Source organism: Panthera leo, chromosome C2, assembly GCF_018350215.1.
Source record: "Panthera leo isolate Ple1 chromosome C2, P.leo_Ple1_pat1.1, whole genome shotgun sequence".
Classification (NCBI taxonomy): Eukaryota; Metazoa; Chordata; class Mammalia; order Carnivora; family Felidae; genus Panthera; species Panthera leo.
Window position 1 is genome coordinate 133,494,009 of NC_056687.1, and position 25,358 is coordinate 133,519,366.

General features: G+C 39.3%; 1 long non-coding RNA gene across 1 annotated transcript in view; it reads left to right on the forward strand.

Moving 5' to 3' along the window:
• The first annotated feature begins 2,833 nt into the window (after positions 1 to 2,833).
• LOC122198367 overlaps positions 2,834 to 25,358 on the forward strand; it is a 63,701-nt gene continuing 41,176 nt past the window's right edge. Inside the window, exons 1-2 of the long non-coding RNA XR_006192953.1 lie at positions 2,834 to 2,848; positions 7,813 to 7,879. This is a non-coding gene — a long non-coding RNA (uncharacterized LOC122198367). The remainder of the gene's footprint in view (positions 2,849 to 7,812; positions 7,880 to 25,358) is intronic.

Below are 25,358 nucleotides of genomic sequence, written 5' to 3' on the forward strand. Positions count from 1 at the left end.
TTTACTTTTTCTTTTCTTTTTTCTTTGTTTCTTTGTTTCTTTCTTTCTTTTTTTTTTTTTTTTTTTTGCTGGTAAAATAGCTGACAATTTTATTTTTAAAGTCCACATACCCAAGACAGACTCTGCTTTTCTTTCTCTCAGGAATGACTTGATCAGGCAAGAGAACGAAGAAGGAAAAGAAGGGGAGTGCCAGTATATGTCAGACACTGCTAGGAACATCGCCTATGTCATATCCCTTAACCCTGACAAGGCAGCAAGGCCAGCATTTTAATTTTTTTTTAACATTTATTTATTTTTGAGACAGAGAGAGACAGAGCATGAACGGGGTAGGGTCAGAGAGAGAGGGAGACACAGAATCTGAAACAAGCTCCAGGCTCTGAGCTGTCAGCACAGAGCCCGACGCCGGGCTTGAACTCACGGACTGCGAGATCATGACCTGAGCTGAAGTCGGATCCTTAACCGACTGAGCCACCCAGGTGCCCCAAGGCCAGCATTTTATTTTTTTAATTTTTTTATTATTTTTATTATTATTTTTTTAAGGTCAGCATTTTAAATTCCATTTCATAATGAGAAAACTGAGGTACGGAAAGGTTTAGTGTGTAGGGAAAAATTAATCTCACCCAAAGAGAGAGGTCTGGCCTTTGTCTCAACTCCTGGCAAGATGGTGTTGGTGTACATTATATACCCTGATTGCTTCAGAGCTTTGTTTTTGATGCTCTAACCAAGATTTTGTAACTCAAAACTGTGCCCTCTCTCAAAAAGCACAGCTTTTGTAAAGGAAAACCTTGTTATTTTGTCATGAATTTCAAAGGCCTGCTTAGAACCTCAAAAGGCATAGAATCAGACTTCAAATTCTTTGCAGTCACCATCTGAGGCAGAAACCCACAGGCCTCAGCCTGCCCTCACCATGCAGTGAGGATAGGGGAAGGTGTAGGGTGAGAAGAAAGTCACTACTGGGTATGGAAAACAGCAGTTAGTATATAGGTATACACACACACACACACACACACACACACACACACACACACACATATATATTTGAATGTTTATTTTTGAGAGAGAGAGCATGAGCAGGGGAGGGGCAGGGAGAGAGAGGGGAAGAGAGAATCCCAAGCTGACAGTGCAGAGTGCAACACAGGGCTCAAACCCACAAACCATGAGATCGTGACCTAAGCCAAAGTGTGACACTTAACCGACTGAGCCACCCAGGCGCCTCGGAGTAGCTAGTATATTAAAATAATACCCCCTCTCTCCCATATCTATCAGAAAACATCCCAAAGAAACCAACTCTCCCCACATCCTCCATGCTATGGCTTCTGAGATATACAAATGTCAAACTTTGGACGCAAATGGTCACATCCAAAGATTTTCTCTTAATCTCACTTGCTAATGGACAGAAAGGCCTGTAGATACTGTCTGTTGTTTTCACTGCCCAATAGTATTTCCTAGGAAAACAACAATTTTCTTATAAAGACAAGAGTGGGGCACGGTTCCGGAAAGTAACATAGATTTTTTCCTAGCTTTTTCCCCTTGAAGTAAGGATAGTTAGCAATTATCAGAGCACCTCACAGTTCAGGCTTGAGAAGCTACTGAGCCATTTCAGTTGCAAGCCCACGTATTAGCATCCCCTGTGGTTACATGCTCTTTTTCCTTAGGCTGGTTAACCCAGTTGATTACTGCATGTTGCTGTTGATGTCAAGGTTAAGTCTTCAGTCTCCACAGGGTCTAATGACCTTTGCTGTGTTCCAGCCCTTTCTAAAATACATGCACTTAGTCACCAGGGGGACGAGGCAATGTAATAGGTTGAAACAAAACTTTCAGAGAAATTCCAAGCCTTTGTGAGGGAAGAGGCAAGAAGACACATGTTTTTCTTTTCTGGAAGCCAAATAACAAATTTTGGAAAAATTACAATATTTACCTAATTTTTTGCTTTTCCCCAACATTTTAAATATTTTGAATTTCAGACATGCAGAAGAGTTGAAAGAATTTTAAGTTAGCACCCATGTACCCATCACTTAGATTCTACCATTAGCACTTTGCTATGTGTGCTTCATCATACATCTAAGTACCTATCTACCCCTCTATCGGTCCCGTAAACCTTTTATACACACACACACACACACACACACACACACACACACACACAACACATATATATGTTGTGTGTGTGTGTGTGTGTGTGTATCTTTTTTTTAACTTTATTTATTTTGAGAAAATAAGAGACAGTGCAAGCAGGGAAGGGGCAGAGAGAGGGAGAGACAGAATCCCAAGCAGGCTCTGTTCTGTCAGTGCAGAGCCTGACGTGGGGCTTGAACTCATGAACCCAGTGCAGAGCCCAACATGGGGCTCAAACTTAACAAACTGTGAGATCATGACCTGAGCTGAGATCAAGAGTTGGATGCTTAACCAACTGAACCACCCAGGCACCCCAAACCATCTTATATTTTTGATGCGTATTGAAGAAAGTTTCAGCAATCAGTATACTTCACTTCAAAAAATTCTGGCATATTATTAGTTTTTCCTGTTGTTGCTATAACAAATTGCCATAAGCTCAGTGGCTTAAAATAACACGAATGTATTATCTTACAATTCTGGAAATGAAAAGTTTGAAATGGGTCTTCCGTGGGCTAAAATCAAGATGTTGGCGGAGCTGTGTTCCTTCTGGATGCTTTAGGAGATAATCCATTTCCTTGTCTTTCGCAGCTTCAAGAGGCCACCTGCATTCCTTCACTCATGACCCCTTCCTCCATCTTGAAAGCCAGCACTATAGCATCTACAGATCTCTCTCAGATCTCTGCTTCTACCGTCCCATCTTTCTGACTCCGACCCTCCTGCTTCCCCAGAGAAGGTACTTTGTGATTCCATTGCACCCATTTGTATAATCTAGGACCATTTACCCATCTCAAGATTCTTCATTACATCTGTAAAGTCCCTTTCACCATGTAAGGTAGTTGTATCAATCTGGTTGGGCTGCTATAACAAAACACCAGCGACTGGGTGACTTTAACAATAGAAATTTATTTTTTCAAAGTTCTAGAGGTTGGGAAGTCCAAGAGTGAGGGGCTGGTCAATTTGGTTCCTGTAAGAGTTCTCATCCCATCATGCAGATAGCTGCCTTCTTGTTGTGTCCTCACATGGCTAAGAGAGAGAGCTCTCTGATGTCTCCTCTTATAAAGGTGAGTACCTAGTCCTATCAGATCAGGAGTCCCCATCATGACTTTATTTAACATTAATTACCTTATTTTAGGCCTTATCTCCAAATGCAGCCATATTGGGAATTAGGATTTTTTGTGTGTGTTTGGGGAGATACAATTGTCCACAGCAGTAATATATTTGTAGGTTCCAAGGATTAGGACATGGACATCTTGGGGGGGGGGCACTATTCTATCTACTACAGCATGTGCAACTTTTTCATTTTTTTAAAATGTTTATTTTTGAGAGAGAGAAAGAGCATGAGGTGGGAGAGGGAGGGGCAGAGAGAGAAGGGGACAGAATCTAGAGCAGGCTTCAGGCCCTGAGCTGTCAGCACAGAGCTGGACACGGGGTTTGAACTCACGAACCATGAGATCATGACCTGAGCTGAAATCAGACACTTAACTGACTGAGCCACCCAGGTGCCCCATCTTTTTCATTTTTAACACTCTCTAAGGACAGTTAGATGAAAATTTGGGAGTCAACATATAGGTAGAAACAAATATTGATACAAAAAGAAGTCTAAGGACTAAGTCCAGGGGCACTTCCAGAGATGAAGGAAATAAGGAAGAATCAGCAAAGGAGTCTCAGGAGGAATAGCTAGGTGAGGAAGAACCCCAGTAAGTGTGGACTTCTGAGAGGCAGAAGAAGAGAGTATTTTTAGAAGGGGCTGATCAACTGGATGTCACTGCTGCTGACAGATCAAAGAGATGAGGGTTGAAACTTGGCCACTGGTGGCTTGGTGGGGTGATCAGGGGGAGTGCTTGGCTAGAGTGGGAGAAGAGGAGAAGAGGACCTGGAGAAGGTACAGTTGTGAATGGAGGAGAGGAGAACACATCAAATAGGTTTCTCAAGGAATTCTGATAAAAAGAGGAGTAGAGGAAGGGATGGTATCTGATGTCATCAGCACTATCAATTTCATATATTTGCATATATGTTTGCAAATATATGACCAAATTTTTTCATGAGCTCCAGAAATTAGAGAATAAAAGAAGGGTAAAGTAAGAGTCTGCAAGTGTTTCATTTGTAAGTCATCTCTACTGCCCCAATTTAGCAGGGAAACTCCTGAAAGAATTCGAAGGGCACTGATGCCCTGAATTCTGATAGTATTATCAATACTCTTTCCTTCTTCCTTCCTTCTTTCCTCTTCCCCTTCTTTCTTTCCTCGTATTTTTTACTCATTTATTCATTCTTTCCTTCATTCATTCCACAAACACATATAAGCCACTATCTATACCTTTGACACTTGGATCCACAAAAGGGATTAGTATGAATTAGCTAACTGTAAAATTCTTTCCATTTTGAACTTAAATTTTTCATTTTTTATCTTCTCCGATACTTGAGAATGAAGATATTCTTAAATTTCAAAACCAGTTGGTTTTATCTGCCAAAAACGCACTCCCTGATTTAGTTGCAGACGTTCCTCTAAATAATTTTTCATGCAAATGTCCCTATTATATAGTTTTTAGGAGTAATTTTTGGAGAGCAAACACTGGGCAGCATTATGCAAATAACTTAGATCATAAATTTCATTCACTTAAAAAGATAATCCATTCTTTTTTCGTTTTCAAAACTTCCCTCAGAAATGAATGGGGAAATTTTATGAATTTTCCTTTTTTTTTTCCCCCAGGACTTCTCATTTCTGAATCTAATTCTTTCTTGATTTTCCCCAAATCCAGAATCTTCCTTTTCCCCATTCATATACCCACACTATTTGTTTTTGTTTTTGTTTTTGCATTTCATTGTGTCTTTTCCTTAGTCTCCTTGTGATTTCTCTGTCCCAGGCATGTCTGATAATGATACACATGCCTAAGAAGACTGCTTCATATTGTTCTTTTAATCATTCTGTTTCTATCAGTTCATTCCTTCAAGTCCATTCTGTGATTAGAACAATCTCACTCTCCTTTGCTAGGATGATTTTCTCACATCTTAGGATTCCCTCTCAGAAGCTTAACAATTAAACTATTTCACTGAAAACTTCCAGATTTAAATAAAGAAAAAAAAAAGAATTTTTACAACCTTGATATTCACCTGGCCAAATGTTATATGAACACCCAAAACATTACATTCTGGTCTGGACACACATCTTAAGATGGACAGTGATAATTAAAATATGCCCATTGGAGAGTGATCAGGAGTTTCAAAGCCATGACATAAGGAATGACTGAAGGATTTTCGAATGTTTTGTTTGGGGAAAAATAAGTCTTGGGTGGGAGTGAGGCTTGGGGCAGTCAGAGATACCAGATTGAGAGACAGTTTGATTGAGATGGTGACTACCACTATGAACCAAATTGGCTGGCTGTCCCATGAGAATATCGGTAGTTGGGATGAAGGGAAAGGGCAGTACCCTGAGAGGCACCCACTGGAAAACTGGGTGTTTTTAAGCTTGGACGTTGCTATAGCTTCCAGGTAGATCCCAGAAGCAGAGGTGGTTAATAGTCTCAACAGACTGAAGATAAGCCCACAGCCAAAAATCATGGAACAATTTAAGAAAAACAATTACTGTGAGAGAATAACCACAAACAGAACAACCTAAATCAGAAAAAGACTTATCGATAGGATATGAACAAGAATCTTAATCCTAAGTAAGACATTCCAAATATGAAACAAGAATTGGTGGTTTCAACCAAGGGTACTGGCTTTAAAAAATGTGATTGCTAGCCAACTTTGGTTCAGGTCATGATCACACAGTTCATGGGTTCAAGCCCCATGTTCCATCCCTGCTTTGGATTCTGTGTCTCCCTGTCTCTCTGCCCCTCCCCCGCTCACACTTTGTCTCTCTCTCCCACTCAAAAATAAATTAATGTTAAAAAATATAGTTGCTGAGGCGCCTGGGTGACTCACTCGGTTTCTCCCTTTCTCTCTGCCCCTCTCCCACTCACACTCTATCTCTCTCTCAAAAATAAATGAACATTTAAAAAATTTTTAATGTAATTGCCAAAATAAAGAATTGGTTGAAAAGCTGAATGGGTGCCAAATGGATAGAATGTAGAAACCAACCCATATGTACACATTCAAGCTTGGTGTATATAGCACCATCATAACTTGGTAAGGAAAAGATGGATTATTCATCTGTAGTCTTTAGAAAACTGACTTACTATATGGAGAAAACTAGGATTAAATCTCTACCTTGTCTACACACAGAAATGAATTTTAGGTAGGTTAAAAGCCAAATATGAAAGACTTAGAGCAGGGCACCTGTGTGGCTCAGTTGGTTAAGTATCTGACTCTTGATTTCAACTCAGGTCATGATCTCATGGTTTGCGGGATTGAGCCCTGCATTGGACTCTGTGCTGACAGCATGGAGCCTGCTTGGGATTCTCTCTCTCCTCCTTTCTCTGCCCCTCCCCCTGCTCATGCTTGTGCACACTCTCTCTCTTTCAAAATAAATAAATAAACTTTACAAAAGAAAGACAAAGCCATTTATCTATTAGAAGAAAATGTATTTTTTATGAAATTGGAATGGAGAAGAATTTCTTAAGATGTCAAAAAGTAAAAACCATACAGGAAATAACTGATGAAGTTAATGACACCAAAATTAAAGATTTCTGGTACCATAAACAAAGTCAACAGATGGGTGATAGACTGGAGGTGACAGAGCGGTAATAACATACAAGGAAGTGATACATAAAATATACAGAGAATTCCCACAAATCAGATAAAGAAAAGAAAAGAAATGGATAAAGGAGATTATAGCAGACCCTGCTGATGTCTTGCCCACATCCCTTGGCGTACCTCTGAGCTCACCTGCAGCTGTGGTGAGCCGATGGTTCCCTGAATCACACAAGCTTCCTGCCTCAGTGTGGAACCTCTCTCGGTCTGAAGGTTCTCTGAGGTACGGTGGGGCACCCTTCATTTAGGTGCAGTGCAAACTGGAAGTGCTGGTGGCTGGATCCCCCCAGGAACAGCTCTCAATCAATGAGGACCAGGGGGTGGTATGTAAATAGCTCAGCTACCCCATTTCTTGGTGGGACAATTCTGAGGAATGTTCAGCACACTTCCTCAGAGAGTCCGCATCAAGACTGAGCCTGGTTGCCTACTCATAACCTACCTTTTTTGTTTGTTTTTTTGTTTTTGGTTTTTCTCCTTTGTCTCCTTGTTCTTGCTCCTTCACTTGTGCTTCTGAATAAATGACCTTCTCTCATGAATGGATATTCTAGGCAGGGAGACATAAAATAAATGTGAAAATATGCAATCTGTCAGGAGGCTAGATGTGCTAAGAAGAAAAATAAAGCACAGTAAGAAGGAAGAAGCCAAGGTGGGGATGGGACTGTTACTTTAGACGGGTGGACAGGGAAGGTTTCTCTGCTGAGGGATATTTGAGCAGAGACTGTAAGGATTGAGGGAGCATATAGCAGGTGTAAAGACCCTGCAAGTGGGAATGCTCTTGGCCTGTTCAAGGAACAGCAAGGAGGCCAGTGTGGCTGCTGCCTGGTGAGCAGCAAGGAGGAGAGTGAGGGAGATGAGGTCTTCGAGAGAATAGGGAATAGGGAAGGGAAGGCAGACCATGGAGGGCCTTGCAGGCCATGGTAAGGACTCTGGATTTCCCACCCCCCACCCCCCAAGTGATAAAGGGAACTTCTGCACACAAGTAACGTGATTTTACTTTTGTCTTTACAGGCTCCCTCTGGCTTCTGTGCAGCAAAGGGACAAGAGTAGGAGCTGGGAGTCTGTAGGATACATACAGGTGAGAGAAGGTGCTGGGTGGGACTGAGGTGGTGGAGGGTAAGGAGGAGTGATCTGACTCGAGATGTATTTCAAAAGTAATGTTAACAGCCTTCTCTGAGCCCCTCATCAAAACCAGGTCAGATTCCCTTGTTATATTTTCTCACTGAATCATTGACTTGGCATTCATTCAGTTAGTAATTATATATTCTTTGTGTGATTGGGTGGCGAGATAACATTTGAAACTACTTTCTGTCTTAGGGAGAGAGTAGACCGCTCAGAAAAAGGAATCTTCTCTTAAACTTTGAGATTGAAAAGTTTAGGCCCTGCCTAGAAGGGCCTGGCAAAGATAATAGGTTTGGAAGAATATAGTATGAGGGTCATCAAGACCTTCTACCTTCAGAATGAGCTAAGGATTGCCCAGGTCAGCAGCTGGTGGCTGAGGAGAAATATGGAAAGGTAGGAAAAAGATCATCCCAAAAGACTGAGTTTGTGCCATTTCTCCTAAGCCAAGGCCTGAAGGAAGGGAGGGAACAGATATACAGATATATCCATATGCTAGGTTTAATTAATGTCTGTGTGCCCAACTGAATGGTGAACTCCATCAGAGCAGGTGTATCAGTAAAGGAACATTTCTGGCTACAAGTAAAAGAAATGTAAAGAGTTCTATGTTTGGTGCTGGACAGTTGCTGATGCTGGTTCACTACTCAGTGATATAAAGGATGGTGTCTCAATTATTTTTTTTTGTCTGTATGATTTTCCCTCATGGTTGCCATTACTCCAGCTGTCATATCTGTATTCGGTGCAGAAAGAAAGGGAAGGTATGGCTCAAGCTATATCTGTCTCCCTTTATTAGGAAGGTCATGGCTTTTCCAGAAGTCCTCCAACATGTTTAGCTTTATAGTTTTATATCTCACTGGCCAGAACTAAGTCATACAACCTTACTGCAGAGGGAAGCTGGGAAAGTGGGGAAAGGAATTGCCATTATTATCAGAGACCCATAATGATCCATCATCAGTGACTGGATACATTGCTGCCCTGAACAAAAACCGGGGTTCTGTCAGCAAGGAAGAAGGGGCTCACTAAGAGTGTAAGTGAAAGCAGAGATAATGACTGGGTTTATATGCCCAGTACTCAGCACATCTTAAATGGAAATTCAGTTCTAAAGCCAGGATTTAAGGTATAAATTTCATACAGTTAAAATTGCCCTTGAACACTTCCTTAGAATTTTGCTATGTTGGAGGCCAACATGCCATCTCTTTAAAAGACTACACTGTCATTTTTACCCTAACATTGGAACGGATCACTATTTCAGCAGGTGAACTAGCTAGTTTATGTTAATGCTTCAACAGTAGGATCTTTAAATAACAGCATCACCCTCAATACAGCAAGATACACTTATTCTAAGAGGCACAGGGAACCCCTCTCCCTAAGCTCATTAAATAAACTGGTAGGTAGAAATGAACTCACTATTTAAATAGTCATCCACATGCTAGGAAGCAGATGGTGTGGAGGTATGGTTCAGAGCCTGTCCACCGGAGACAGGCTGCCTAGGTTTGAAGGTCTGTTCCATCACTGACTACTTAGTGTCAGACTCTGGACAAATTATTTAACTTCTGTGTGGCTGTTTCCTATCTGTAAAATGGTGATAATAATGGCGCCAACCTTGGGGAGGTTGTGAAAATTAAATGAGTTAATACTGGTAAAGCCTGTGTGTCTGGCCCATTATAAGTGGTGCAGAAGGTTTAGCTATTACTATTGTTGTTACTCCATAGTTGTGTTAACTTCTGTTAAATGTGCATATGATGCCACTCCCAAGTAGAAGGCATTCAATAAATATTTGTTAGGCAGACAATTACCAACTTCAGGGTCTAGGTTACATCAAGGAGACTTCCCTTAGGCAGAACTCCAAGTGTTGGAAGAAAGTCTTTGAATTACAGTTAAATTGACTGTCGTACGAAAGATGTTGCTTGCAATTTGCCTCAACTGAAGCGAGTTTGCACCGTTTCCTCCCACTGTAGCGAGGTTTATGGGCTGTGAAACTATCTGTCATAATTCATGTAGGTAACATCTACTGGGCCTCCACTGGACCCAGTGGGAAAGTGGAGGAAGCCTGGAATAACTGGACTAGGGCATCACCTGCAGGACTCACTCAGCTGTAGGAAGAGACCAGCAGGAGGTGACTAAATATCCAAATCTGTGTCCATAAGAGAAGAGCAGCTCAAATCCCACCCAGACTGACATTGCTCAAAGCAAGTACATCCGGTGGGGACAACGTGGTCCTGATGCTTCAAAGCCAAGGTGGGCAAATCTATGCAAGCTGTCCTACATTTCCCACTCTGGCATGTGTGCAGTTTCATGATGAGCTTGGGCATGGCCCCAGAGCTCCAAACACCTATCAGCAAGTGATCAGAGTTCACGCTCAATTACCATCCCAAGTCCGGGCTTAACTATTCTCAGAGTGATGTGGGTGGCAATGCTGGTAGGCATCAAGGTCTCATTTATTTATTCAATCATCCTGATACTGAGGAGATAGAAATATGTGCCTAGCACTGTAGTAGGCTTTGGGGACACAATAGTGAACAAAAATAGGCATAGTCTCCACACATTAAAAACCAGCTAAACAGGGACACCTGGGTGGCTCCGTCAGTTAGGTGTCCGACTCTTGATTTTGGCTCAGGTCATGATCTCACGGTTTGTGGGTTCAAGCCCTATTTGGGATTCTCTCTTTCTCCCTCTCTTTCTGCCCCTCCCCCCAAAAATAAATAAACTTAAAAAAATAAACATGTAAATACAAATTGTAGTGAATGCTACCGAGGGTCCAGGAGGCTAGTAATTAAGTCACTGACCCCCCGCCCCCCCCCCCCCACACACACACATTCACATCCCTCCTTGGTTTAGAAACTAAGAGACACAGAAGTAAAGGAGAGGGAGATAAAAATATCATCTTCATTGCTGTTCAAATGAACATGGCTGAGGTATAGCCAGCTCAGCGTGTTAATGTTTCCCTCCTAAATTGGACATATCGCCCTTCTGCTTCAAAACCTCAAGCAGCAGGGCTGAGCCTGACCCATCAAGCCTACCTTGCAAGCATAGAGGAGTTTAGAGAAGCATCCTCTTCTGGTGTGAGGAATAGGGCCAGGCGTGCCCAGTTCCTTCTCTCAAACCCACCAATCGGAGGAGTTTTTGCTCCTCCACTGGGGGTGGGATAAGTGGTGACACATGTTAGTCTAGTAGAAAGTCCTTTTACTTGGAAACAGGAGGAGTGCAGAGTAAACGATCCATGGCCTCCTCCACAAGGGCTATGATAGGCAAGTAAAGGACACAATGAGGGATTCTAGGAGTTATTCAGTTAGGATCTGGATGTTGGAAAGGCTCCTCCGAGTGGGATATTTAAAATAAGCTCCCAAGCAGTTTGGTTCCAGAACCTAAACCATTTACCTTCAAGAATAGATCTTCAGGGCTTACTTTTAAGAAGTTGGGATTCCCCCACCCCCCAAGAGTAATGACACAATATTGAACAATTTAAGCATGGGATCAAAGTAACATGATCAGTTTGGCATTTTCAGAAGCTTACTCTGCTGACTGTGAGGACTGGAGACAGACAAGAGGCAGGGTTGCAAGCGTTAGCAAGTAAAATTACAAGATTCCCAATTGAATTTGAAATTCAAATTAACAATAGGTAGGCATGCCCCAAATATTGTATGGGATATACTTAATACTAAAAAGTGTTCATTGTTTATCTGAAATCAGTGCTTATCAGTTGCCCAAGTTTAACTGGGTGTTCAGTGTTATTTGGCAAGCCTGGCAACGGGGAAGACACAGAGAAACCAGGTAGGATCTCATCACAAGAACTGGTGATGATGGAGATGAAAAGATGGGTGGATCCCACTCCTGTTTTGCAAGAAGACTCTTGGTAATGAATTGATGTAGTGAGTGAGGAAAAGAGTCTTGGGTCAAGGGTGACTCAGACTCTGGGTGAGCCTTTGGATGGATAGAGATTGCAGTATAGTCAATGTCACAGAATGAGAATAATATTAGTTTTTACATTTCAATCTGCCATTGTCTTGTAAAGCTGTGCACCCTATGTAGTCATATTTATTACAATACTTACCTGTTTATTAACTGACTTCAATATAACCTGGTATTGAACCTGAGACAGAGGGAAAAGGCTTGTGTACTGCAAATAAAAGTAGCATAAACACCTTGTGGTATTAGCATTGCCATACCTAATGTGACATTGCATGTGGCTGAAAAAATTATTAGAAGCCTCTAGGCTCATAAGACAATGAAATTAGTCCAGAGGTGAGGGGAACACTGACTGTGTCACTCTGGGAAAGTCCCTTAAGGTGTTCTGGATTGTGTAATGTGATATAAATGTAGCCTCCCCTATTACATGGCTGTTATGAATGTCATGAATTAAAAATATAAAAAATCCTTTAATAATATTCCAACACTGTTATGGATAAAATATTTGTGTCCACTCCTCCCCAAATTCATGTGATGAGGCCCTAACCCCCAATGTGATGGTGTTTGGAGATGGACCCTTTGGGAAGTAATTAGGGTTGGATTAGATCATGAGGCTGGGGCCTTCATGATGAAATTGGTGGCCTTATGAGAAGAGGAGGAGACCCTCCACCCCATGTGTCTCCACAAGCACACAGAAGAAAGGCCATGTAAGGACACAGTGAGAAAGTACCTTGTTGCAAACCAGGAAGAGTCCTTGCCAGAACTTGGCCACACTGGCCCCCTGGTCTCAGTTTTCTAGTCTAGAGAAATGTGAGAAATAATTTTCTGTTGTTTAAGCCATCTGGTCCATGGTATTTTGTCATGACATCCAGAGATGATTAAAATAGGTACTATTATTTTTACAAAAGTAATCAGGTGTAAGCAAACTAGAATTTTAACAGTAAAGTAAAATCTCTTGCTATTTTTAGTCTGCAAGTGAATGTTTTGAATTTATAAGCTAGGCCACCCCTCACATACAGTCTCAAGTCTTGGGGTAAATTACATTTCATGTATTTCCATGTCTTCTCCTTTTCTTTCTCCCAAATGCACACTTTAAAGGTAGCTCAGTCAGTTGAGTGCCTGAGTCTTTTTTTTTTTTTTTAAATGTTTATTTATTTTTGGGAGAGAGAGAAAGAGAGAGTGTGAGCAGGGGAGGGGCAGAGAGAGAGGGAGACAGAATCTGAAGCAGGCTCCAGGCTCTGAGCTGTCAGCACAGAGCCCAACGTGGGGCTTGAACCCACGAACTGTGTGATCATGACCTGAGCCAAAGTTGGATGCTCAACCAACTGAGCCACCCAGGCACCCAAGTGCCTGAGTCTTGATTTCAGCTCATGGGTCATGAGTTCAAGCCCCGCATTGGGCTCCATGCTAGGCGTGGAGCCTACTTTAAAAAAAAAAAAAAAAAGTAGGGGCACCTGGTGGCTCAGTCGATTAAGCATCTAACTCTTGATTTCAGCTTTGGCCATGATCACACAGTTTGTAAGCTTGAGCCTGGGTCAAGCTCTGTTCTAACAGCATGAAGCCTGCTTGGGATTCTATTTCTCCCTCTCTCTCTGCCCCTTCCCACACTTGTGCTCGCTCTCTAAATAAATAAATAAATAAATGAATGAATGAATGAATGAATGAATGAATGAATTTAAAAAATGAAAAAAAAAGTAGTCTTAAAGGAGATGTCACAAAGGTGTGTCAGGAAGGGGAAAGGGAACTTGGTTGCTAGAAACCAGGCTAGCTAAACAGTGCTATGTGTTCAGGGGCTGTGTGGATTGTGCTGACTACATATATGTGAGCATCAGGGGCATTTCTCTTTTAGCATCAACTGGAAAACTGGAACATCCAGCCCTCCAGTCAGAAATCTGGCTCTGACATCAGTTGTAAAAAGATGCTGAATAAAGTACTAAACCAGTAAGGCTTTCCATTACTTGAAAATAGAGAATTTTTTTATATAACTGGGAAGTCCAGGGGTGGATATTACTTCAGGCAGGGCTGCATCCAATAAGTAGAATTATGTCATTAGCCCATTTTGAATCTCTTTCTTTTGTGCAGTGCTATTCTCACTTATTTTTCTGCCTCTGAGTGGGCTCCCTGCAGGTACTAGGAAAGAGGTACTTGGGCTTGAGAGAGCTCCATGTTCCTATGTCTCAGGGAACTAAGCCCAGGCAGAGAAAGGTCCTCTCTTTTCCACCATCCATATGTAAAATCCCATGGAAGGAATCTGATAGCTCTGCTTGGGTCAATAGGTCCTGTTTGACCAATTACCATGACCCAAGTAGCAGGGTGCTCTGATGTGCAGCCCCACCAGAACCATATGGAATATGGAGAGGCAATTCCCCCAAAGAAAAATGGGATCTGTTATAGGAAGAGGAGGGAACGTAGTGGGCAGATCAAACAGCAGATACCCACTATCCACTACGTACCTGTAAGGACATAGTGACATGTGACTTTTATCCACAGGGAAATTTTTATAAAAAATTACTTATGAAGGATGCCTTCTGAAACATTGTTTGTAATGAAGGAAAACTGGAAACAATTCCAAAGTACACCTTTAGAGAAATGGCCAAATAAATGGTTACATTCATACAGTGTAATACTAAAAAGAAATTACAAAGGAGGTAGAATTTTATTTACTGACTTAAGAATGTGATTTTGATATATGCTAAGAGGAAGAATAAATTGCAAAATATAAATTTTACAGTATGTAACCATATGTAAAATGTGCAGTTTTGGTAAAAAATTAATATTTAGAGAAATAACCCTAGTGGCATATGCCATCCCCCACCAAATTACTCTGACTTCCTTGTGGGAACTTATTGGATTCTTTTTTTTGTGTTATGAACTTTTGAAAGTATGATATTTTACATAAGCATATATTACTTTTATAGTTAAGAAAGATGAAAAAATCAATACGGATGTTTAAAAAGTGACAGCTTTATTGAGCTATAACCCATGTATCAGAAATGCATCCTTTTAAATACACAATTCAGTAGGGATTTTTTTTGTATATTCAGAGTTGTGCAAACATTACCACTATCTAGTTTATTGCCACTATCAGCACATTTTCATCACCCCAAAAAGGAACTCCATAGCCATTTGCAATCACTAGCCAGTCTCCCCTCTTCCACAGCATCTAGAAAACTCTAATTTACTTTCTGTTTTTATAGATTGCCTATTCTGGGTATTTCCTACAAACGGAATCATACAACATGTGGTCTCTTGTGTCTGGCTACTTTCACTTATGATAATGTTTTCAATATTCATCCATGTGATAGCATGTATCAGAGCTTCACTCTTTTTTGTTGCTGATGAATATTCAATTTTATGGATGTACCACATTTTTAAAAATCTGTTCATCAATTGATGGACATTTGGATTCATTCTATTTTTGACTATTATGAATAACACTGCTATGAATATTCATGAATAGGTTTTTGTGTAGACATGTTTTCAGCTCTCTTGGGTATATACCTAGGAGTGGAATTGCTGTGTCATATGGTAACTCAGTGTTTAACTTTTTGAGGAACTGCTGAAACATCTTCCACAGTGGCTATACCATTTTACATTCCCATCAGCAATGTGTAAGGGTCACAGTTTTTCCATATCCTTGTCAACACACTTTATTGTTTGTTTTTTAATTTTAGCCATTTTAGTAAAATGGCTTTATCCACATTTTACAGAAGAAGACATCCATGTTTTCTTTGGAGAAATGTCCATCCAAATCCTTTGCCTATTTTAATAATTGGATTATTTTCAGTCTCTTTTTATAAGTTTATTTTTATTTATTTTGAGAGAGAGATAGAGAGGAAGTGGGAGAGGGGCAGAGAGAGAGGGAGACAGAATCCCAAGCAGGCTCCACACTGTCAGCACAGAGCCCAATGTGGGGCTCAAACTCATGAACTCATGAGATCATGACCCAAGCTGAAGTCAAGAGTTGAACTTACACTTAATCAACTGAGCCATCCAAGCACCCCATGGTTATTTTCTCTTAAAAAAATTTTTTTTTTTTTTATTTTAGAGGTAGAACGTGCCTGAGTCAGGGAGAGGGGCAGAGGGGAGAGAGAGAGCAAGAGAGAGAGAGAATCTTAAACAGGCTCCCTGCTCAGCATGGAGCCCGACGTAGGGCTTGATCCCATGGCTCTGGGATCATGACCTGAGCTGAAATCAAGAGTTGGATGTTCAACTGACTGAGCCACCCAGGTGCCCCAAGGGTTATTTTCTCTTTATTGTTGAGTTGTAAGAGTTTTTTATGTATTCTGTATGTAGGTGGAATATTGTTTCCTATTTTGTGGATTTTCTCTTCATTTTCTTGATGGTGTACTCTATTTTTCCTTTTACTTTTGGTGTCATAGCTAAGAAACCACTGTCTAATGCAAGGTTATGAAATTTTACACCTATCTTTTATTCTAAGAGTTTTAGGGAGATGAAATGATATTTCATTATGATTTTGATATACATTTCCTTAATGACTAATGACATTGAGCATCTTTTCATGTATTTGTTGGCAATTTGTATATCTTCTTTAAAGAAAAGTCTATTCAAGTCCTTTCCCCATTTTTAAATTGGTTTGTTTTTCTTTTGTTGTTGGTTTGGAGAACTTCTTTATATATCCTGGATATAAATCCTTGTTGGATATATAATTTGCAAATATTTTCTCCAATTTTGTAGATTGTCTATTCACTTTTTTGATGGTGTCATTTGACAGGCAAAAAGTTTTCATTTTTATGAAGTCCAGTTAATTTATTTTTTCTTTTGTTGCTTGTGTTCTTGGTGTCATATCTAAGAAAGCCTTGTCAAATCCAAGATCACTGAGATTTATACCTATGTTTTCTTCTAAGAGTCTTATAGTTTTAGTGCTTATATTTAGCTCTTTTATCCATTTTGAGTTAATTTTTGTGTATGGTGTGAGGTAAGGCTCCAACTTCATTCTTTCACATGTGGAAATCTAGTTGTCCCAGCACCATTTGTTGAAGGATAGTAAGCACTTTTTGACACATGGTTTTTGTGGCTGCATACTATTCCATAGAGTATTACTCTTTGGGTACACATTCTTCCTTCACCTAGTGGTATTTTATATATGCATATAATTTAAACTTTTCCCATATCTTTCTTTAAGGAACTTATGCAGCTAACAGCTCTAGAAAAAGCAACACTTAGAGATTACATGATCATTACCTTTAGATATGGCTGATCAGACCACAGGTAGACTACTCAGCTAAGGCTGAGTCCATCAGATTTTTCCTTTGGGAATTTGACATTAGCTACTAAAACTATGTCTCTTATATTTATGGATATGGGTTTAAGGGTAATATAAACTCTGGAGGTTGAGGTTATTACAATGAAGTCTGTATAGAGAGGACAGAAGAAGCTGGCTATAAAACAGAAAGAAATGCTATAGATACATTTAAAATAGAGACTATGTGAAATGGAGAGGTTTGTGGCTTGGTAACTGGTAACTGTCCAGTACTCATGAAGCCCATAAGATCTTCTCCTTCCTTTGCTTCCTCTCTTTTTTGAAATTAATTTGAATGGATGTCTGCTTCTTTGCAAACAAACTTTCCCTAAGACAGGCCTTTTATTGATTAGGAATCTTGGTTTCAAGAAACAGAAAACTTAATTTAACTGGAGTAAGCCAAAAAAGGACTCTTGTTGGCACACATACCCAGAAAGTCCAGGGAATAGCTTGATCTAGGAACTCAAAAACATCATCAAGACCTGGTTCTCTTCATCCTTCAGCTCTACTGCCGACAGTGTTCACTTAATTCCCAGCTTCTTAGGAACTCTTGTCTTCAATCATTCAGACTATCAGTAGTCTCAAAAAAAAAAAAAGAAAGAACTTATTCCCTAGCTCCTGTACAAATCTGAGACTCACTCTGATTGTGACCATATTGTATGAGTCATGGCCCATCCCTGAACTAATTCCAGGGGGGATCTGCCACTGGATCTGAGTCATATTTCCACTCCTGGTGCATAGGGAGACCTCATTGGAACCACATTGACTGAAAATGAGGAGGGAGGTTTACATAAAAGGAATTCTGGATTCTGTTATGAAATAAAAGGAGAAATGGATGCTGAGTAGAGAAAAGAAAGAAACAGCAGAAGTTCAACACAGATATTTCGATTAATTCTATTATTTTACTTATGCAAACAGACTTGTACATTAATATTTGTTGATGTCTCTCATTATTTCTTTAGGATATTGTTTCAGTTCTGTTTGTGCATTACAGACCATCCCAAACTTAGTGGCTTAAAATAACAACATGATTTCTCACTATTCTGTGGGTTTATTGGGTTCAGCTGGGGAAATTCCTTGTGATATAGCCAAAGTCACTTATGTGGCTGCATTGAGCTCTTGGGCTGCATCGTCAAAGACAGCCTCACCTCCTCCATGGTTCTCCATGTGTCTTTCTTTTTTTCAATCCATAGTGAAACCTGAGCTTCTTTGTAGTATGGTGGCTGGCTCACAAGATGGACAAAGTGGAAACTACCAGATAAGCCTTTTAAGACTCAGGCTTGGATGTCCCAATGCCTCACTCTTTTTTTTTTTTTTTCCTTGCTTGTTAGTCAAAGCAAGTCCTAGGGTCTACCAAGGATTCAAGGGGAGAGGGATATAAATATATACACCTAGAAATGGAAATACTGAGAGAAAGAGTATGCATATGTTAAGACTCATGATGCAGATTATCAAATTGTCCCCCAGAAAGGCTCCTCCAATGTATAACCACAACCCCCAAGCAGCATATAAGAACATGCTTTTCACCATGCAAATGCCAACCCTTAGCAGTTTCATAGATTTAACGACAAAAGTGTGATTGTTGTTTTATTAATGTTGAAGAGTTTCAACTTTTTCGTATACTTATTGGCCATGAAAATATGTTAAATATATATGGTATCAAGAATTACAACACAGCATACATACATGTGCCACCGTCTAGTTTAGTAAAAAGCGTCTTGCTATAAAATGTTCTGTGGGTCCTTCCTTGTTTCCAATCCCTTCTCTCCCCCCCAAAGTTAACCATTATTCTGAATTTTGTGTTTACATTCTCTTGCCCTTATTTTTTCAGCTCTACTGAAGAATTATTGACAAAGTTGCAAGATATTTATCTTTTAAAAGATATTTAAAACATGATTTGATACATATATGAAATGTGAAAGGATTCCCTCCATCAAGTTAATTAACACACTTATCCCTTCACATATTTACCTTTTTCTTTTTCTTTTTTAAGTTTATTCATTTATCTTTGAGGGCGAGAGAGAGTGCACGAGGAGGGGAGGGAAAGAAAGAGGGAGAGAGAGAGAATCCCAAGTAGGCTCTGCACTGCCAGAGCGGAGGCTGACATGGGGCTCACACTTACAAACTATGAGATCATGACCTGAGCTGAAACCAAGAGCCAGATCTTAACTGACTGAGCCACCAAGGCACCCCTATATTTACCTTTTTCATAATGAGGCTTGCCCTTATTTTATTTTATCTTTTATAACAGCTTTTCTGAGATATAATTGACATACCATGCAATGAATTTATTTAATGTGTGTAATTGGATGGTTTTTAGTACATTCAGAATTGTGCAACCATCACCACAATAAACTTTAGAACATTTTTGTCATCCAAAGAGAAATCCTAGGCTCTTTCCCCCTTACTTTTCCATTCCCTAACTTGCCCTGTCCCCTCCCTAGGCAACTATTGATCCACTTTATGTCTATTTAGATTTGCTTATTTGGGGCATTTCACATAAATGGAGTCATACACCACATGGCCTTTATGACTGGCTTCTTTCACTTAGCGTAATGTTTTCAAGGTTCATCCACATTGTAGTCTGCATTAGTACTTCATTCCTTTTTATTGCTAATAAGATTTCCTTGTATTGATAGACCACATTTTATCCATTCGTCTGTTGAAGGGCATTTAAGTTGTTTCCATTTTTTGACTATTATGAATAATGCTGCTGTGAACACTTGCATATGTATGTTTTACGTGGACTTGTTTTCAATTCTCTTTGGAGTGTTTCAATAACTCGAAGTGGAATTTCTGGGTTATGTGGTAATGCTGTATTTAACCTTGTGAGGAGCTGCCAGGCTGTTTTCCAAGGTGACTGACCCATTTCACGTTCCCACCAGAAACCAGAGGGTTTCAATTTCTCCACATCCTTACCAATATTTGGTATTATCTATCTTTTTTATTATAGCCATCTTAAGGGTGTGAAGTGGTATCTTGTGGTTTTGATTTACATTTCTCTGATGGCTAATAATATTGAGCATATTTTCATGTTCTTATTTGTCCTTCTTTTGTGATAGTATAAGCATGTTTATATTTTTAAATAATATATTGATTAACTTTACATATTTTGAAGTTTGTGTTAATGGATTCTTTATGCAAATTTTATTTATATAGGTATATATTAAATTTGATACTTTAGAGGTTCATCCGTGTTGATGCATGCTGCTACAGTTTATTTTTACTTCTGCATAAAATTTCATTATGTGTATCTAACACATAAGAAATTATTCATTCTTTTTTATTAAACTTTTATTATTTTTTATTGTTTACTTTTGAGAGAGAGACACACACACAGAGCACGAGTGGGGGAGGGGCAGAGAGAGAGAGAGAGAGAGAGAGAGAGAGAGAGAGAGAGACAGAGGATCCAAAGCAGGCTCCATGCTGACAGCAGAGAGACCGGTGAGGGGACTCAAACTCACAAACCATGAGATCATGACCTGAGCCAAAATCAACCAACTGATCCACCTGAGATGCTCAACCAACTGATCCATCCAGGCACCCCAAGAAGTTATTCATTCTTCTATTGATGCACATTTGGGTTATGTCCCTTTTTTTTTTTTTTTGCTATTATCCACAGGAAGCTATAAATATTGTTATACACAGATGCAAGAAGTTCTCTAGAGCATATATAGAAGTGGAATTGTTGGATCATAAGGTATACAAAATTTCAACACTACTAAATAATATCAAATTTCAATATGTTGTACCAATTCATATTCCCCTAACAGTACTTGAGAATTTCACAGTACTTGAGAATTTCGGTTGCTCTATAATCCCTCCAACATTAGATGTTACCAAATGTCATCATTTTTGCTAGCCGGTAGGAGTGGTGTGGTTTTAATTTACATTCCCCTCATTACTAATGAGACTGAGCATCTATTCACATGCTTATGGGACATTCATATTTTCTCTTCTCTGAGGTGCCTAAGTCTTCAGTCACTTTTCCATCTAAATTTTTCTTATTGATTTGTAGAAGTTCTTTTTTTTTTTTTTTTTAGTTTTTTTTTAACGTTTATTTATTTTTTGAGACAGAGAGTGACAAAGCATGAACGGGGGAGGGTCAGAGAGAGGGAGGCACAGAATCTGAAACAGGCTCCAGGCTCTGAGCTGTCAGCACAGAGCCGACGCGGGGCTCGAACTCACGGACCGCGAGATCATGACCTGAGCCGAAGTCGGACGCTTAACCGACTGAGCCACCCAGGCGCCCCTGTAGAAGTTCTTTTTATAGCGTACCTTGTTACTGATAATTTGTCCATTGTATATGTTGGAAACGTTTCCAAATTTTAGACTCTCTTTTTATTCTCTTTCAGTATCTTTTGATAAACAAAAATCCTTGGTTTTAATGTAACTAAGGCAAGCTATAATCATATTATATGATTTTTGTGCCTTTTGGCATCTTATTGAAGAAATCCTTTCCTTACTTCAAGGTCATAAGTCTCTACTCCTATATTGTCTTCTAAGTGCTTGGCATATGTCTGTTTTTTACATTTAAGTATTTGCTTGACCTAGAACTGATTTTCATGTATAGTATGAAGGAATATGTATAGTGTAGAATAGATCACCAACAGTCCCAGCGCAATAGAAAAGCCCATTCTTTACCCACTGGCCTATTTTGCTGATTCTGCCATGTATCTAGTTTCCATATATGTGCAGATCTATCTCTAGGCTCTCTATTCTGTTCCATTGGACTTTCTGTCTATTCTTCTATCAATTATGTAGCATTTTAACAACTACATCTTTATAGTATGTATTGACATGTGATCAGGCAAGCCCCCGTCTTATTCTCCTTTTGGGGAATATTTTGGCTCTTCTTGACACTTTGCTTTTTCGTATAAATTTTTGAATCTAGGTTGTTGAGCAAAAATTAAAGGCTTGTTGCAGTTTTTGTTAAAATTACATTGATTTGGTAGGTTAATTAGGGGAAATTGATAAATTCATAACATCAGATTTTCCAATTCACCTGCATAGTGTAATCCCTCTCTTATTTTTGTCGTTTTAAATATATTTCACAAAAGTTGTATAATTTTCTCCATTATGCTTTGCATATCTCTAGTACAATTATTTCTAGGCACTTAATGGCTTTTTAATGTTACTGTAAATGGTGTCCCTTCAAAATTATTCTTTCTAAATATTGATTATATATAGAAATTCACTAGACTGTTATGTACAGATTTTTGTATCCAGTGAACTGGTTCACATCTTTAATGAACTCTAATATTTTTGTGTAGGTTCTTTGGGCTTCATGTGTAGACATCATATCGACTATAGATAATAACTGTTTTATTGTAAATCACATCCTAACTTTATTCTTTAATATTTTTTTTTGTATTGGCTAGGACATTTAGTATAAGGTTGAAAATAAGAGATGATGGCAGGACTCTGTTGTTTTGTTCCCCTCCTGAACTTAAAAGGAATGTCGTCAATATTTCACAATTAAGTATAATGTTTACTGTAGGATCTTGGTACATAACATTTATTGGTTAAGGAACTTTCTTTGTACTAATAGTTGGTTAAGAATGTTTATCAGAAATGTATGTTTAATTCTAGGAAATATTTTGACTATGTCTATTAAAGTGATTGTATGATATTTCTCCTCTAAAATTATCTTTTATGTTTATTTCTTTTTAAGAGATAGAGACAGAGTGCGAGTGGGGGGAGGGGCAGAGACAGAGGGAGACACAGAATCTGGAGCAGACTCCAGGCCCCAGCTATCAGCACAGAGCCGGACGTGGGGCTTAAACCCATGAACCATGAGATCATGACCTGAGCCAAAGTCGGACACTTAATTGACTGAGCCACCCAGGTGCCCTTGACATTTCTCCTTTAAACTAAGATTATAGTTAATTATATTAATTGATTTTATAATATTAAACTAACCTCTCATTCCTGTGATAAACCTGCTTTAGTCATATGTTACTACCTTTAAAAATATCTGCTTTCTGTATTTAGTTTGCTACTGTTTTGTTTAGGATTTTTGTATCTGTGTTCACGACAAATTGACTTTCAAAATTTTTTTCTCACACTATCTTTGTCAGCTTTTACTATGAAGATTATGTCATCCTCATCAAATTAGTTGAGGTATATTCCTTCTTCCTCTATACTCTGGGATATTTTTCACAGGATTAAAATTTTTGTTACTGAATGTTTGCTAGAAACCACTGGTAAAACAGCCTAAGTCTGGTTTGTTTTGTGGGATTAAAAAATTTTGCTTAACGTTTGTTTATTTTTGAGAGAGAGAGAGGGAGCGCTTGCATGCATGCACGTGTCCGCAGGGGAGGGGCAGAGAGATCTGGGGACAGAGCATCCAAAGTGGGCTCTGCAGAGAACCCCCCTTGGGACTCAATGTCACAAACCTTTGAGATCATGGCCTGAGCCAAAGTCCGACGCTTAACTGGCTGAGCCACCCAGTTGCCCCTGTTTTGCGGGATTTTAAAGTTTGGCTTAGTTTATTTCATAGTCTTACAAATATTCAAGTTCTATATTTTTTCGTGAGCCAATTTTGTTGTTTTCTATTTTTCTAGGAATTTATACATTTCGTTTAAGTTTTGAAATGTACTGGCACTTTTTTCATAATGTTATCTTATTTTTTACTATATATTTTATTAGAGAGAGAAAGAGAATGAGAGAGAGGCAGAAGCAGAGAGAGAGAGAGAGAGAGAGAGAGAGAGAGAGGGAAAATTCCAAGCTTGATCTCACAAATTGTGAGATTGTAACATGAGCTGAAGAGTCAGATGCTCAACCAACTGAGCCACCCAGGTTCCCCTAATATTCTCTTATTTTAATAACAGAAGTATTTGAAATTATCTCTTCATTTTCACTTTTTAGACTTGTCTTTTTTTTTCTTCTTTGATCAATCTAACCCATTTTGATCTTGTTGATTTTTTGATTATATATATTAATGTTTACTTATTTTTAAGAGAGCGCAAGCAGGGGAAGGGCAGAGAGAGAGGGACAGAGGATCTGAAGTGGGCTTTGCACTTACAGTAGTGAGCCCGATGAGGGGCTTGAACTCACAAACTGCGAGATCATGACCTGAGCCAAAGTTGGACGCGCCACCGACTGAGCCACCTAGATGCCCCGTTTTGATTATATTTTTGATTGTATCTTGACCAACGTATAGAGTAGTATAACTACTGTGGCAATAAAGATATAGAGTATTTTATCACAAAAGTGTTTTTTCATGCTGTAGCCTGTTCAACCTGAGATTTTATAGTCAAACCCTCATCCACCTCTAAACCCTGTTTTTACTACTGATATGTTCTCTCTCCCTGTAGATTTACCTGTTCCGGAATGCCATTTAGTTTAAATCTTACAGTACACAGCCTTTTCAGTTTGGTTTCTTTCACTTAACATATTTTACTCTTAATTTTACTCCATCTTAATTCCTACTGACTTCTGAAACAGTACCTGTGTTTAGAAGCAGAAATTATTGCAGAAGAAATAACCAAACTATTAGTAACTTGCTGCTTTACCATCCCAAGGACAATTTCTTTAACATTTATGTATATTTCTATCTAGTTTCTTGATCCACTCTTTTATCAATTTTTTCAATTGCCAAATTAAAATTTCAAATCATAAAAGCAATATGTACTCATGGTGACAATTTATACAGTGTTGAAGGGCTATAAGAAGCTGTCAGTTTCTTGAGTGTTTTTTTAAAATTTTTTCTAATGCTTTTATTTCTGAGAGAGACAGAGCGTGAGTGGGGGAAGGGCAGAGAGAGAGGGAGACACAGAATCTGAAACAGGCTCCAGGCTCTGAGCTGTCAGCACAGAGCCCAGCGCGGGGCTCGAACCCATGAACTGTGAGATCATGACCTGAGCCGAAGTTGGACCCTTAACCGACTGACCCACTCAGGGGCCCCTTGAGTGTTTCTGAGGACATTTTATATGGATATGCATATATTCTTTTCTTCACGTATAGTATCATAATATACAAGCTCATCTCCTTCTTATTTACTTAGTGCAGAGACTTCTGGCTATTACCGGTACCTGTTTTCTTCCTCTTCCTTCATTAAAAAGCCTCAGACTTTTAGCTTAGTATTTGGCTGCCCAGAATAAAGACTACCTCTCATACCTCCATTGTAAGAACACCTGATCCTGTGGCTAAATTCTGGCTGATGAGATGTAAGCACAAGTACTATGTGGAATTTCTGATATTATCCATTGAAAGATAGGTGGTCAACACTCTTTTCTCCTTTTTCTTTTATCCTAATGCCTAGTAT